This window comes from Cervus canadensis, chromosome 3, assembly GCF_019320065.1.
Source record: "Cervus canadensis isolate Bull #8, Minnesota chromosome 3, ASM1932006v1, whole genome shotgun sequence".
NCBI lineage: Eukaryota > Metazoa > Chordata > Mammalia > Artiodactyla > Cervidae > Cervus > Cervus canadensis.
Window position 1 is genome coordinate 13,304,850 of NC_057388.1, and position 15,164 is coordinate 13,320,013.

Genomic DNA, 15,164 nt, shown 5'->3' on the forward strand with positions numbered 1-15,164 from the left:
TTGCTGAAAATGGCAGTCTTCTTTTTTATGGCTAGTATTCTCTTGTATATATGTACCACATCGTCTTTATCCATTCGTCTATTGATGGACACTTCTGTTGCTTCCATATCCTGGCTGTTGTAAATAGAGCTGCTATGAACACTGGAGTCTGTGTATCTTTTCAAGTTAGAGTTTTTGTCCTTTCTGGATATATGCCTAGGGGTGGGATTGCTCAATCGTATTGTAGCTCAATTTAGAGTTTTTAAAGGAACCTCCATGCTGTTCTCCATAGGGACTGTACCAATTTACATTCCCACCAACTGTAGCAGGGGGTTGCTTTCCTGCACACCCTCTCCAGCATTTGTTGTTTGTAGATTTTTTGATGATGACCATTCTGATCTGTGTGAAGTGATACCTCATTGTGGTTTTGATTTTCATTTCTCTAATAATCAATGTTGAGCATCTTTTCATGTGCCTGTTGGCCAGCCTCCTTGGCAAAATGTCTATTTAGATCTTTTGTCCATTTTTTGATTGGGTGGTTTGTTTTTTTCGTACTGAGTTGTATGAGCTGTTTGTAAATTAACTCTTGTCAGTCTCAAGGGTTTTTTTGAATTGAGTGTCTCTTTATTGAATTGGTTGTCTCTTTATTATTGAGTTACTGGTATAAGTCCTTTGTCAGATATGCTTTGATAAATATATTCATCCAGTCTATGCCTCGGCTTTTCATTTTTCTAACAGTGTCTTTTTTTCTTTTTTACATTTTTTTTCATTTATTAGTTGGAGGCTAATTACTTTACAATATTGTAGTGGTTTTTGCCACACATTGACATGAATCAGCCATGGATTTACATGTGTTCCCCATCCTGAACCCCCCTCCCACCTCCTTCCCCATCCCATCCCTCTGGGTCTTCCCAGTGCACCAGCCCCGAGCACTTGTCTCATGCATCCAACCTGGGCTGGTGATCTGTTTCACCCTTGATAGTATACTTGTTTCAATGCTGTTCTCTCAGAACATCGCACTCTCGCCTTCTCCCACAGAGTCTAAAAGTCTGTTCTGTACATCTGTGTCTCTTTTTCTGTTTTGTATATAGGGTTATCGTTACCATCTTTTTAAATTCCATATACATGCATTAGTATACTGTATTGGTCTTTATCTTTCTGGCTTACTTTACTCTGTATAATGGGCTCCAGTTTCATCCATCTCATTAGAACTGAGTCAAATGAATTTTTTTAATGGCTGAGTAATATTCCATGGTGTATATGTACCACAGCTTCCTTATCCATTCGTCTGCTGATGGGCATCTAGGTTGCTTCCATGTCCTGGATATTATAAACAGTGCTGCGCTGAACATGGGGGGGGGAGGGGCCTCTTTCAGATCTGGTTTCCTCGGTGTGTATGCCCAGGAGTGGGATTGCTGGGTCATATGGCAGTTCTATTTCGGTATTTTAAGGAGTTTCCACACTGTTCTCCATAGTGGCTGTACTAGTTTGCATTTCCACCAACAGTGTAAGAGGGTTCCCTTTTCTCCACACCCTCTCCAGCATTTATTGCTTGTAGACTTTTGGATAGCAGCCATTCTGACTGGCGTGTAATAGTACCTCATTGAGGTTTTGATTTGCATTTCTCTAATAATGAGTGATGTTGAGCATCTTTTCATGTGTTTGTTAGCCATCTGTATGTCTTCTTTGGAAAAATGTCTGTTTAGATCTTTGGCCCATTTTTTGATTGGGTCATTTATTTTTCTGGAATTGAGCTGCAGGAGTTGCTTGTATATTTTTGAGATTAATCCTTTGTCTGTTCCTTCATTTGCTATTATTTTCTCCCATTCTTAAGGCTGTCTTTTCACTTTGCTTATAGTTTCCTTTGTTGTGCAAAAGCTTTTAAGGTTCATTAGGTCCCATTTGTTTATTTTTGTTTTTATTTCCAATATTCTGGGAGGTGGGTCATAGAGGATCTTGCTGTGATTTATGTCGGACAGTGTTTTGCCTATGTTCTCCTCTAGGAGTTTTATAGTTTCTGGTCTTACATTTAGATCTTTAATCCATTTTGAGTTTATTTTTGTGTATGGTGTTAGAAAGTGTTCTAGTTTCATTCTTTTACAAGTGGTTGACCAGTTTCCCCAGCACCACTTGTTAAAGAGGTTGTCTTTTTTCCATTGTGTATCCTTGCCTCCTTTGTCGAAGATAAGGTGTTCATAGGTACGTGGATTTATCTCTGGGCTTTCTATTCTGTTCCATTGATCTATATTTCTGTCTTTGTGCCAGTACCATACTGTCCTGATGACTAACAGTGTCTTTAGAAAAGGAAATGCTTAAGATGTTTACTAAACCCAGTTTACCAATTTTTTTCTATATGGATTTTCTAGTGTCATGTTTAAGAAGGTTTTGTATACCTGAAGGTCACAAAAATCTTCCTTGATTTTTTTCCCTAGTGATTTTAACTTTTGGATACATGATCAATTTTGAGTTAATTTTTGTTAATTAATTGTGTACTGTATGGATTGAGTTTCACTTTTTTTGCATATGAATCGCCAGTTGTGCCAGTATATTTTATTGAAAAGATCCTTTTCCATTGAGTTGTTTTTGTACCTTATAAAAAGTCATTTGGCTGTGGGGGCTAGATCTGGGTTCTCTATTTCATTTTGTTCTCTGTGTCTGCCTTGTTTTACCAGTACCACACTATCTGGATTATCGTAGTTTTACAGTAAAATCTTTAAATCAAGTAAGCAAATCTTTCAACTTTGTTATTGTTTTCCAAAACTGTACTCATCTAGTTTACTTGGCACTTTTTAAAAGCCAATTTTGTTTAATACTTGCCTTAACAAAACAGTAAACATTGACAATTTTATTAAACCCTAATCTTTGAGTACATGTCTTTTTAATTTTCTCGGTAAAGAAATGGAAGCACTCATAACGTAGTTTGGTTTTGCTAGGTAGTTAGAATAGGAAAAAAAGAGTTCAGAATGGCGGTGGCTAAAAGACAAGGAAGGGAAAAGCCCACGAAAATAGAACAAAGGAAGGTCTGAGGACCGGAATGAGGACCTCAGGTAGAACAAACAGCACCCCTGGCTAGCCCAATTTACATAGGGCAGGTCCAGCAGGGAGGAAAATCATATAAAAAGAGGAGCCAAAGGGCCGGGGCTCGCTCTCTCCTCTTTGCGTCTTTAGGTCAGCATGCCCTCACGCCTCAAGGATGTATTTTCCTGCTATTTCCTAAATAAAACTGAGCTGTAACACGGAGCTATGACACTGATCTGTCTAAGAGCTACAACACAGTCTGTTCAAGACCCCAGAGCTATATATAACACGGTCTGTCTGAGACCCAAGAGCTATAACACGGTCTGTCTGAGAGCTGTGACACGCTGAGGGCTTTAATGCCCATCGCTTCGAATTTTTGTTGAGACGAGACAGAACCAAGGAGGTTACACTCGCCTAACAGTTTCATACCAAAGTATCGTGACTGTCACGAGTAAAAGCATTTGTGCATGTATTTGAGTTGCATGTCAGTCACTTAAAACTTGTGCAACATTTTTATCTAAAAAATACAACTGGCAAATAATCATTATTCAAACTTAGGTATTTGCATTTTCTCAAAAACTAGTGGAATGAGCTTGTCACTTCATGGAAAATAACTGACATTTACTGCCAAAGATAAAGTTTGAGCTTTCAAGAAAAAAAGTTAGGATTTTTTAAGCTTATATTTACCACTGTAAGCTTGACAGTTCCCACACTTAAAGATCTCTCTCATTTTTATCAGTGGTGATATTAACAAGTATATATTATATTGTATAATTCAATGTCAGGATTTGGGAGATCAGCAAAACCCAGTGAGCCAGTGGTTTTCAAATGACCAATGCATGATATTACAAGATTATGTATGGATTAAAAAATTTATTCAGAAGGTGAAATACAGCAATGAATTTTTATGCAATAGAGTAAAAAAAGTTCATTGATATATTGCAACTAACATTTCAGAAACTAGCATTGTCCAGGTTTGCTGTAGTGTCAAGAAATTCTATCTACAATTATCAGAAAAAAGTATTAAAATACTCCCTTTTCCAACTATTACATCAGTGTGAGTCTGTCTTTATATATACTTCAACCAAAATCATATATCCCAACAGATAAGAGAATCCAGCTGTCTTTAACAAGCCAGACATTATATTTGCAGAACTAGAAAACAGTGCCATTCTTCTAAGAAGATTTTTGTTTCTGAAAATTTTTTTAATAGAAATGTGCTGTTTTGGGAGTATATTTGTCAAGCTTATGAAGTCATGGGTAATACCTATATTATTTTTAGTGAATTAATTTAAAATCTTTTAATTTCTAATATGATAAGTGTTGATAAATGTTTAGATAAAATATGTAAAATCCACATAATAAAAATTCTTTGCTTTTTTAGAAGAGTACAAAGGAATTCTGAGACCAAAATGTTTGAGAACCACTGAGTGGAGAAGGTAACCTTTGAAAATGTCATCAGTAAGAAATAGGATATTAAGGGGAGTATCACTGTTTCCATAAAGTGAAAATATCAAAATCTTATATTATGAATTCTTTTAAAAAACTAGAGTGTATTTGAAGATTAGACATTTAACATTGTGCCTGGAAGAGTAGTTTCTAGTAGATGTTTGGACAGCATTCATTTATTCATCTTTAAGATGATAATTACTGAACATTTATTTTTTTTGATCCAGGCACCACGCGAGATCAAGGAAATTCAGTAGTGAGAAAGACAGATGTGTTCCTATTTTTTGTGGATTTTTTCATTCCAGTGAGGGAAGTAATGTATTAGAGTAAGTGCCAAGCAGGAAATTTAGGGTACTGAGAAAGAGAGTAATAGTTACGTAAGGTGAATAAGGAAGCGCTTGCTGAGGAAGTGACGTTTAAGCTGTGACCTGAGGGAGTAGCAGCAGCCAGCTACAAGAAGAGCATTTCAAGCGAGTACTCCCAAAGACACATAACCACCAAGAGGATTCTAGAGTATTTTGCAGCCTGGATACAAACATCTTTTAAAAAATAATTTGCCATTTAATTCTCACAGCAGTATTGTACAGTACACATTTGGTGGGTCTAATAAGAATGTCCAGTTAATTGGAATGCTTGGTAACATTTAAAAATTATTTTTCAATATCCTGTGTTAATGGGTCACAGTATTATTGCTTGATTCTGTTATCTATAACATAATTGAATATTGCAAAACTTCGTTGTTGTTGTTTAGTTGCTAAGTTGTGTCTGACTCTGCTACCCCATGGACTGTATCCCGCCAGGCTCCTCTGTCCATGGGATTTCCCAGGCAAGAATACTGGAGTGGGTTGCCATTTCCCTCTCCAGGGGATCCTCCCGATCTAAAGAACCATCTCCTGCGTTAGACAGGAGGATTCTTCAGTGCTGACCCATTAGGGAAGCCCCTATTGTAAAACTTAGGCAAATTATATAAAGTTACAAAAAGAATAAAGTTACAAAAAGAATAAAGTTATTATATAAATATAAAATGTACATATAATCCATTTAATTTCATAGTTCTCTAATGATCAGTAAAATGACCATCAAATTACTTTTATGAATATATTTTTAGGTGGTGGGGGGCTTCCCTAGTGTCTCAGACAGTAAAGAATCTGCCTGTAATTCAGGAAACCTGGGTTTGATCATCATCAAAGTACTTTATGAATATATTTTTAGGTGGCAAAGAGTTGCCTTTAAGTAAAATGCTACATAGTACAGTCTGTTGTTAATAGGCTTCTAGCAACTTGTAGATGAATTTCATCAATAGGAATGTGCTTATTTATTTGTGCTGACTTCCCATTCCTGCCATCATGACATACTTGATTTGTATATGTCTATAGAATTCATAGTAAGTGTACAGAGCATTTGTGAACTAGATGGTCTACATTTCCTTACTATCTCCCTAACCAGGAACTCTTCATGCTCTTATTTGTAGTCTCCTTTTTTCCTGCTTTAAGTACAGTTGCAACCAATACCCTTTTTTGTTCATCTCTGGAGTCACGTGGTGAGTCCTCAGTCTGGTTTACCGCAGTGGGCAGGCGAGCCTGGGGAGCTGGATTCCAGAGGGCCCAGCTTCACGGCCAGCTGAGAAATACACTGGCGACACTCACGCTGCTTTCTGTTCCTGTTTCTTTGTGTTCCGTGAGTCAGTGTGATGTATTAGAAGTCTTTGGGGCCTAAGAGATTGCATAGGTGGCCATGTGATTTGTGTGTGTGTGTGTGTGTGTGTGTGGTATAAAAATGGATACTCTGTCATCTTTGACTTGACAATCATAAAACCTAAATAAAGAGAACCAAGAAATCAAATTTATTATCATTGTCAACATAGATTCCTTTTTCCTGTAATGTAAAATACTCTGTATTAATGACTTGGGCAGCTGTGCTTCAAATCCCCAAGGTGTCTTTGAATTTAGTCATTGTAATTCAGGTAACTTTAAGGTTTCTTAAGAGTGGGTGTTTTTGTTGTTTTTGTTCCGTGAGGAGAAGGCATGGCATTTTTAATCAGTTCTCTGGGGGAAAGCTTGACTACATGCTCCAAACTTAAGTTTGTTGATTCAATGTTGCTAAATAAAATTTTAGAATAATTGAATAATTTGGGCAGAAAGAACTTTGTCCTTTTAGATCTAACAGCTGTCATCCAGTTTGTGAGTTTACATTAAGGAATATAAATAATTTGGTTCTCCAAAACTGAAAAATTATTGTCATTTTAGCCTTTCAGGAAATTGTGAGTGTGGCAGCACTCCATAAATTATTATAATGGAACTAATAATAATTTATGTAGTTCAAAAGAAAGATAGGCATCTTAAACCATTTGGTTTCATTAAAGGGGTCTGATAAATGCATTTCTAAGTATGAATATTTTGGGGGGATAAAAATTGTCCTTTTATTTACAGAGTTTGACAGTTTCAATTTTCATGTGTCGTGGTTCTTTACAGGATCCAAAGTGTTTCTTACTGTACTTTTGGGATATTTAGTTGTAATTTTCTTTTAAGGAACAAAGAAGGACAAATGTGATTAAACACAATAATGGAATTTGAGTTTCCTTTTGTTAATCTTTATCGCCAAGTTAATTAAGTACAATAGGCAACTTGTACAAATGATGAAAAAGCAGTTATAAATTTCCTCCATTCTAAAATTTCTCCTATAAGCTTCTCTCCTCTTTGCTTTCTTTCCTTCCCACTTAACTACTTAAATAATGTTAACTATTGAAATAATATTCATTTGTAAACAGTCAAAATGGTACAGAGATAAGATGTCCAGAAAAAAACATGAGAGACCATGCCCCAAACTTTTGTGGGCATTCTGTCAGCTTCTCTATTTACATAAATAAATATATAAACATCTAGCACTTAAATTTGTATGTATTTAAAAATAAACATATAAATGGCATCGTGTTTACATAGTATTCTGCAAGTTGCCTTTTTCACTTGTCTTGGGAAATGATGTCAGTACATTTTTTTACTTTATTCTTTTTAACTGTTGCATACAATTCTATGGTATAGATGTACCATAGTTAATTTGACCAATCCTTATATCTCTTTCTATATACATATATTTCTTCAAGATACGACTGTATCAGTAGCTTTTCGGCCCTAATGTTCCGGTTGTTTAATTGCTAAATCTTGTTTGACTCTTTTGCAACCCCTAAGACTATAGCCCACCAGGCTCCTCTGTCCGTGGGATTTCCCAGGCAAGAATGCTGGAGTGAGTTGCTGTTTCCTTCTCCAGAGGATCTTCCTGACCCAGGGATTGTACCTGGGTTTCCTGCATTGCAGGAGGATTCTTACTACTTAGCCACCAGGGAAGCCAATCTTCCTATCGCTTGCACTTAAAGTCTCCGTTTTCTGAAATCTATATTGGCTTTCTGAGACTCCATCACCATCTCATATTCAATTTCATTCTCTTCTCTTCTTGCCAGTGGTATTTCTTATTGGCATCTTAAAAAGTTGTGGCCCAGATATGTCTGTAAGAACCAATCAGTCTCAAGTTTTATATGTCAGGTGTATAAGGAATTTTATTGCACTTTGATGGTAGCCTGTGGGACAGGTAGCACAAATCCAGTGGTTTGCATTAATTATAAATACAGATGGTAATTAAATGGTGCACACAGTGAATTTATTCAGCAGTCAAAAGTGTGTGTTAAAGTAACTATTAAAAATTCTGTTCTTTTGGTGAGGAAATTGTTGTGAAGTCTATTTTTAAATGATTTTGATATGTTTTATTTAGATTTAAAAATAATATTATTTCTAAGCTATTTAAGAATATTTCCAGAAACAAAAAAAAGAAAAACTGATGGTAAGTGTAGGGTTTTTTTTAAACTAAAGAACCTTAATGTGCTCTCCAGTGAACACTTAATAGAGAGGAAGGACAAGCCTAAAGAAATGGTAAATTGGCATCAGGAGAGAATGAGGCTCAAGTAAGAGTAACAGCAATAACTAAAAGAGACTAAAATTTGTTACCCAGGTAATCACTACGGCCTCATTGGAAACAGAGTTCTCAAGATTGAGAAAAGATACCCTCGAAGCTAACTAGTTTTCTTATTTGAGCCCTGACGAATTCACAAACAAACCAAAAAGCACTGGAGAGTTTTAGAAGTTGAGATAGCAAAGAACAGATTATATTTGAATCTGAATAAAAGTTTGCTTTTTTCTGTGCTGATTCATAAAAATTAAATTTAGCATTGAAGACACTTAATATTTCTCACTCATTGAAACGAGAAGAATTGAGGGCTGTGATTTTCGGTTTGAGAAGTTAAAGCAATACGACAGAACTCTCTAGAATCTTGAGGTTAGATTAGGCCAAAGGTAGCATTTCAGTGTTTGGGAAGCTTTTTTAGGCAAGTTAAATTTCAAACTCATAGTTTAAATTTACACGTGATTGAGATAGTTTTAGTTGAATGCTGTTTGTACATAGTTAATTCTATTTATGTGTTGTGTGTGTGTGTGTGTATGCACACATAGTTAATTCTATTTAAGTTGTGTGTGTGTATACATACACACACATTTTTTTAGTTAATGGAAAAGTTTTCAGACATGGACAAGTGTAGAGAGAATATCATGAACCACCATCATGTACCTATCACTTGGTTTCCAACATTTATCAATTTAAGGCCAACCTTGTCTCTTCTGTACTCCCACCTACTTTTCCTCTTGACCCTAGGTTATTTTAAAACAAATCACAAGCGTATAATTTTAATCACAAATATTTCAGTATTTCTCTAGGAGACTTTAAAATAATGACCGTAATACCATGGTCATTAATAATAATGACCACAACACCTCCAAAACTAGAAATAATTCCTAATAACATGTATCATCAAACATCTAATCAGCTTTTTAAATTTCCTGGTTGTCTTTTTGTTATGTTTGACTCTTTGCAACCCCATACACTGTAGCCCAGCAGGCTCTTCTGTCCATGGGATTTCCCAGGCAAGAATACTGGAGTGGGGTGCCATTTCCTTCTCCAGGAGACCTTCCCAACCCAGGGATTGAACCTGCACCTCCTGCATTGGCAGGCAGATTCTTTATCACTGTACCACCCGGGAATCCTTGTTTCAGTAAGAATCCAAATAAACTGATGCATTGTAATTTGTTGATATATCCATTAAATCTCTTTTTGAAAAAAACATTTTCTTTTAGCTTTATATTTTCAGTTAATGTTTTGTGGGTTTTTTTATTTTGGCCATGTTGCTTGGCATGAGGGATCTCAGTTTCCCAAGCAGAGATTGAACCTGTGCCCGTTGCAGCGGAAGCATGGAGTTCTAATCACTGGCCCATCAGGGAATTCCCTTGAGTTAATTTTACAGAAGCGTTGCAAAAATAGTACAGCTTCCCTACCTGTTAACATCTTACGTAGTTATAGTACAGTTACCAGAACTAAGAAATTAACATTGGTGCAATATTAGTTACTAAGGGTATTGTATTTCCCCAGTGTTTACACTGATACTCCTTTTCTATTCCAGGACCTGATGTAGTATTCCACATTGCATTTGGTTGTCATGCTGCCTTCGTTTCTTCTAATCTGATAGTTCTGTAGTTCTTTCTTATCTCTTGGGACATTAAAACTTTTGAAGGCTCCTGGTCTGTTATTTTGTAGAGTGTCTGTTACGATTAGGTTGAGGTTGTACATTATTGTGAAGAATATTACAGAGACAACATACCCGTCTCAGTGTGTACCCATCTGAGGGTACATATTAGTATCACCTGTTGTTTTTTATTTTTCTTTGTTGAGGTAGCATTGGTTTATGACTTTGTTTTACAGGTACTTTATTTTACAGGTACTTTATAATTTCACTCCTTTTTACAGTACAGTGTGCTCACCACCGAAAATTTAATGTCCACTGTCACCAGACAGTCAATCCTCTTCACCCGTTTCACTCTGCCCTGCCCACCCTTTCCCTTCTGGCAACTACTACTCTGTTCTCTGTGCCTATCTGTTTATTTCTGTGTTTTTGTTCGGCTTGTTTTGTTCACTTATTTTGTTTTTTATATTCCACACAAGTGAATCATATGGTGTTCATCTTTCTCTGTCTGACTTATTTCACTTAGAGTAATACCATCAAGGTCTACTTCTTTTGTCACAAGGCAAGATTTCATCTCTTTTGTGACTGTTTATAGACACACACAAACACATACACACACCCCATTTCTTCTTTAGCTATTCATCTGATAATGAGCATTTTTTTTTCCCATCTTTTGGCTGTTGTATAATATGCTGCCATTAATATAGGGATGCACATATCTTTTTGAATTAGTGTTTTCGTATTCTTTGGATAAATTCCCAGAAGAGGACTAGCTGGATCATTTGTCATTATTCAGTTGCCGAGTCCTGCCTGACTCTTTGCAACCCCACGGACTGCAGCATGCCGGGCTTTCCTGTCCTCCACTGTCTTCCAGAGTTTGCTCAAATTCACGTCCATTAAGTCAGTGATGCTGTCTAACCATTGCATCCTGTGCTGCTCCCTTCTGTTGCCTTTAGTCATTCCCAGCATCGGGGTCTTTTCCAGTGAGCGGACTCTTCACGTCAGATGGCCAAAGTATTGGAGTTTCAGTTTCAGCTGCAGTCCTTCCAGTGAATATTCAGGGTTGATTTTCTTTAGGTTTGACTGGTTTGATCTCCTTGCAGTCCAAGGGACTCTCAAGAGTCTTCTCCAACACCACAATTCAAAAGCATCAATTCTTTGGCATTCAGCCTTCTTTATGGTCCAGTTCTCACTTCTGTACATGACTGCTGGAAAAACTATGGACTTTTGTCAGCAAAGTGATGTCTATGCTTTTTAATACTCTAAGTTTGTTGTAGCTTTTCTTCTAAGGAGCAAGCTTCTTTTAATTTCATGGCTGTAGTCACCATCTGCGGTGATTTTGGAGCCCCAGAAAATAAAATCTGTCACTGGTTCCACTTTTTCCCCTTCTATTTGCCATGAAGTGATGGGACCAGATGCCATGATCTTAGTTTTTTTAATATTAAGTTTTTTTTTTTTTCTAAACTGTATCCAGCTTTATTAAAGATACTTTTCATAAACAATCATGGTATTTCAGGCAGGACATGGGCAGACAATCATTAACAGTATACAACTTTCAAACTCCCTTTTTCATGGACTACCAAAATCAGAAAGCCACTATAAAACCCAATGAAATCTTCATGTGATGCTCTGAACAGGGAAAGTTTAGAGTGAGGGTTGACATGTTACATTTAGCATGTTGTTTAACAACTTTTCACAAGCTGACCCTAACTTTCAGGAAATGGAAATGGCAGAAGTACCACTCTGAGGAGCCACAGTCTAAAAAAGGAACCGCAGCTCTTTTGAAGGACGCCATCTCAATGGTGACACTAGGAAGTCCAGATTGCCTGACATACTGGTCGTCAATTTTGGGGGGGCGTGGGGTTCAGGTTCCAACAGGTCTCTGGGTTTAGGGGAGTCAAGTCTATGCTGAGGTGGAGAGGGAGAGAGGACATAAAAACTAAATTTTAGTTTCTCCACACCACAAGGCATTTGTGCCAAGGTGGCTAATGTGTGTCAACATCAAGGAATCCCTCCTTCCTGGGAACCAAGAGGAAGTATCTCAAAACTAGACGGGAAAGGTATTTTTCCCCCACGTCAATTCAGCTTCGGAGACATTCTGTTAGTGATGTGCCCTTCCCCCAAAAACAACAATGAAGTGTTCTGTGTGCTAACAATATAGCTTAAAAAAAAAAAAGTAAAACAAAATTCTGCATTTTTATAAAACTTGATAAAAAAAATAGTATTTCAAACTGTACAGTCACCAGAAGTACACAGTTATCAAAAATGCACACACTTCACTTGGCATCTTCAGCACCTTCAGCTTTCTGCGCCTGGTCTGTTTTGGCATCTCCATTTTCTGCAGGGTTATTCCCATCCTTGCCAGCATCAGCTTTCCCCTTTTTCCCTTTGGGTACCTTCTCTCCCTTCTTTGCAGGGGCCTTTTTAGGCTTGGGCTCTGGCTTTGGAGGAGCAGGTTTAGCAGATAACCTTGCAGATCTTCTCTGTGGTTCATCCTTCACCTTGGCTTTATCTCCTTTAGCATCCCTTCAGCCTTTCTCTTGGGCATGGTGGCTGTGGCGGCGGGACGTAGGCGCTGGACGCGGGGATGCAGTGGCGCGCGGGCTTTAAGTCGGCCCAGGGGTCGCTCTTGCCTCTTCTTCACACTGCTCGAATGTTGGGTTTTAAGCCAGCTTTTTCACTCTCCTCTTCAGCTGGATTATATGGTAGTTCTTTTTTTTTTTTTTTGAGGACTCTCCATATTGTTTTCCAAAGTGATTGTACCAATTTAAATACCTGCCAATAGTGTAGTGTTTTCTCCAGATCCTTGCCAATGCTTGTTTTTGGCGATAGCCATTCTGATGTGTAAGAGGTAATGTATCATTGTGGGTTTGACTTGCCTATCCCCAATAGTTAGTGATGTTGAACATCTTTTCATATGTCTGTTGGCCATCTGTATGTCTTCTTTTGAAAAATGTCTATTCAGTTCCTCTGCCTGTTTTTTAGTTTGATGTCCCATTCTGTCATTTTTACTTTTGCTGCTTCTTGCCTGAGGAGGCATACCCAGAAACATATTACTAAGACTGGTGTCAGAGGGTGCCGCCTATAGTTTCTGTTTAGGAGTTTTATGGTGTCAGGTCTTACATTCATTTTGAGTTAGTTTTGTGTATGGTATAAGATGAGGGTCTAGTTTCATTCTTTCGCATGTGAGTACCCAGTTTTGCCAACACCATCTGTTGAAGAGACTGTCCTATTTCTGTTGTATGGTTTTGACTCCTTTGTCATAAGTGAGTTGGCCACATATAAGTGTGTTTAGTTCTGGGCTCTCATTTCTGCTCCACTGATCTGTGTATCTGTGGTGTTTTTTTTTTCCCCTCAGTTTCCTTTTTTTTTTTCCTGTAGTTTTTGCCTCTGCGCTGGATTTGTGTTTTATAGTTACAATGAGGTTTGTATAGAATGTCTCATAGGTTAAAATAGTCTTTCCTCTGATGATGGCATCTTGATAGCATTTGCCTCTATGGGTTCTGGCCTTTCCCTCTCCTCTGCCACCCTTGCTTTTGTTGTCTCAGATTATCCTTTTTTATGTTGTGAGTTTATTACCAAGTTGAAGTAGTTATAATTACTGTTACTGCATTTTTTTCCCGCTTTAACATTTATGTTTCAATGTTTTTTATTTTGTGAAAAAGACCTATTTTGAGGCTTGAAACTTCTGATCCAATTCTGAGAATATAAAGAAATACTATATTGTTTAAAAAAAAAAACAAACAGGAAAGTAGCGTGTAATATAGTATTATTAACTAAAGTATAGATTTTGTTCAGATTTCACAAAATTTTATGCTTGTGTCCATTATTTTCATATCTTATTCAAAAATTCTACACTATAGTTAGTTGCATTGAGCAATTCAGTTGCATGCAACAAGTTCTGATAAATTCTCTTTTCACTTTCATTCTGTTACAGATATTTTCTAATTTTATGTGTTATGGCTGCTTAGATACACCCATCATTTAAAAATGGACATTTAATTTCCAAATATGGGATTTTTAAAGTATCTTTATTAATTTTTCATTTAAATACAGTCTTCTTGGCAATCGCCTGCTGTGTTTTTTCAGTCTTTTAACTTTATTGAGGCTTCCAGGGGCTCAGGCAAAGATCTCTCTTGATAAATGTCACATTGCACTTGAAAATATGTGAGTTACTTTTGAATATCTTTTGATGTTGATTTCTAACATAATTCAGTGATAAGAGAACAGACTCAATATGATTCCAATACCTTTAGACCATGAAACTTTCGCACCTTGTGTTACATCCCTGGATATGCTCCGGTGTCTCCTGATTTATAGCCTCTTGAGTGGAATTTATGCCCTGCTGCTGAGTGGAGATTGTGCAGTCTCAGTCGTGTTGCGTTGGTTCACAGTGCCTCTCGGGCTTGCTGTGTCCTGCTTCTCTGTGTGTTCATTCTGTTAGTTTCTGAAAGTTTGACACTGAAACTCCAACTAAACATCTTGATTTTCTACTTAAAAATAATTATAATATATTGTGGAACTGTATATAACTTTGTTCTGTATTTTGCAAGTCTCCTATAAATGTGTTATCATACTTTCATAATTTAAAAGAGAAAAAAGTAAAGACACCTGATACAGAGTTGATGTTTTTGACTTCTGCCTACTCATCACTTTATTCAGAGTCCTCTGTCCTCTTGCCTTTTGTTTCTGGTAGGAGAGCTCCTTTCTACATTTCTTGTAAGGCAGGTCTGATGTTGAACTCCTTCAGCTTTTGTTTCGTGGGAAAGTATTTGCCCTTCATACCTGTATAACTTTCCTGGCTATAGGGTCTTTGGCTGACAGTGCTTATCTTTGAGAATTTTGAGCTTTTCATTTCACTATCGCCTGGGCTGAAGCATCTGCTCATTTCCTAGTGGTGGTGCCTTTGTCGGTTACCATATGTTTTTTTCCTGGCTGCCTCTAAATTTCGTCGTTGACTTTTGACAGTTTTAATATCTCCAGTGTGTCTTGGAGAAGTCTTTTTGCACTAAGGTGATTATGTGTTCTCATAGCTTCATGGACTTGTATATCCAACTCGTTTTGGGGATTGGGAAGTTTTCAGCTATCATTTCTTTCTTTTTTTTTTTTTCATTTATTTTAATTAGTTGGAGGCTAATTACTTTACAATATTGTAGTGGTT

At 37.1% G+C, this 15,164-nt stretch overlaps 1 protein-coding gene and 1 pseudogene across 2 annotated transcripts in view; one reads left to right on the forward strand and one right to left on the reverse strand.

Moving 5' to 3' along the window:
- The window catches only part of SDHAF3 (succinate dehydrogenase complex assembly factor 3), an 86,054-nt gene that overhangs the window by 54,004 nt on the left and 16,886 nt on the right, over nucleotides 1-15,164 (forward strand). The window lies entirely within an intron of this gene.
- On the reverse strand, nucleotides 12,141-12,551 carry LOC122438122 (annotated as a pseudogene). Its single transcript, XR_006268450.1, has one exon. The product of XR_006268450.1 is annotated as a non-histone chromosomal protein HMG-17-like (transcript).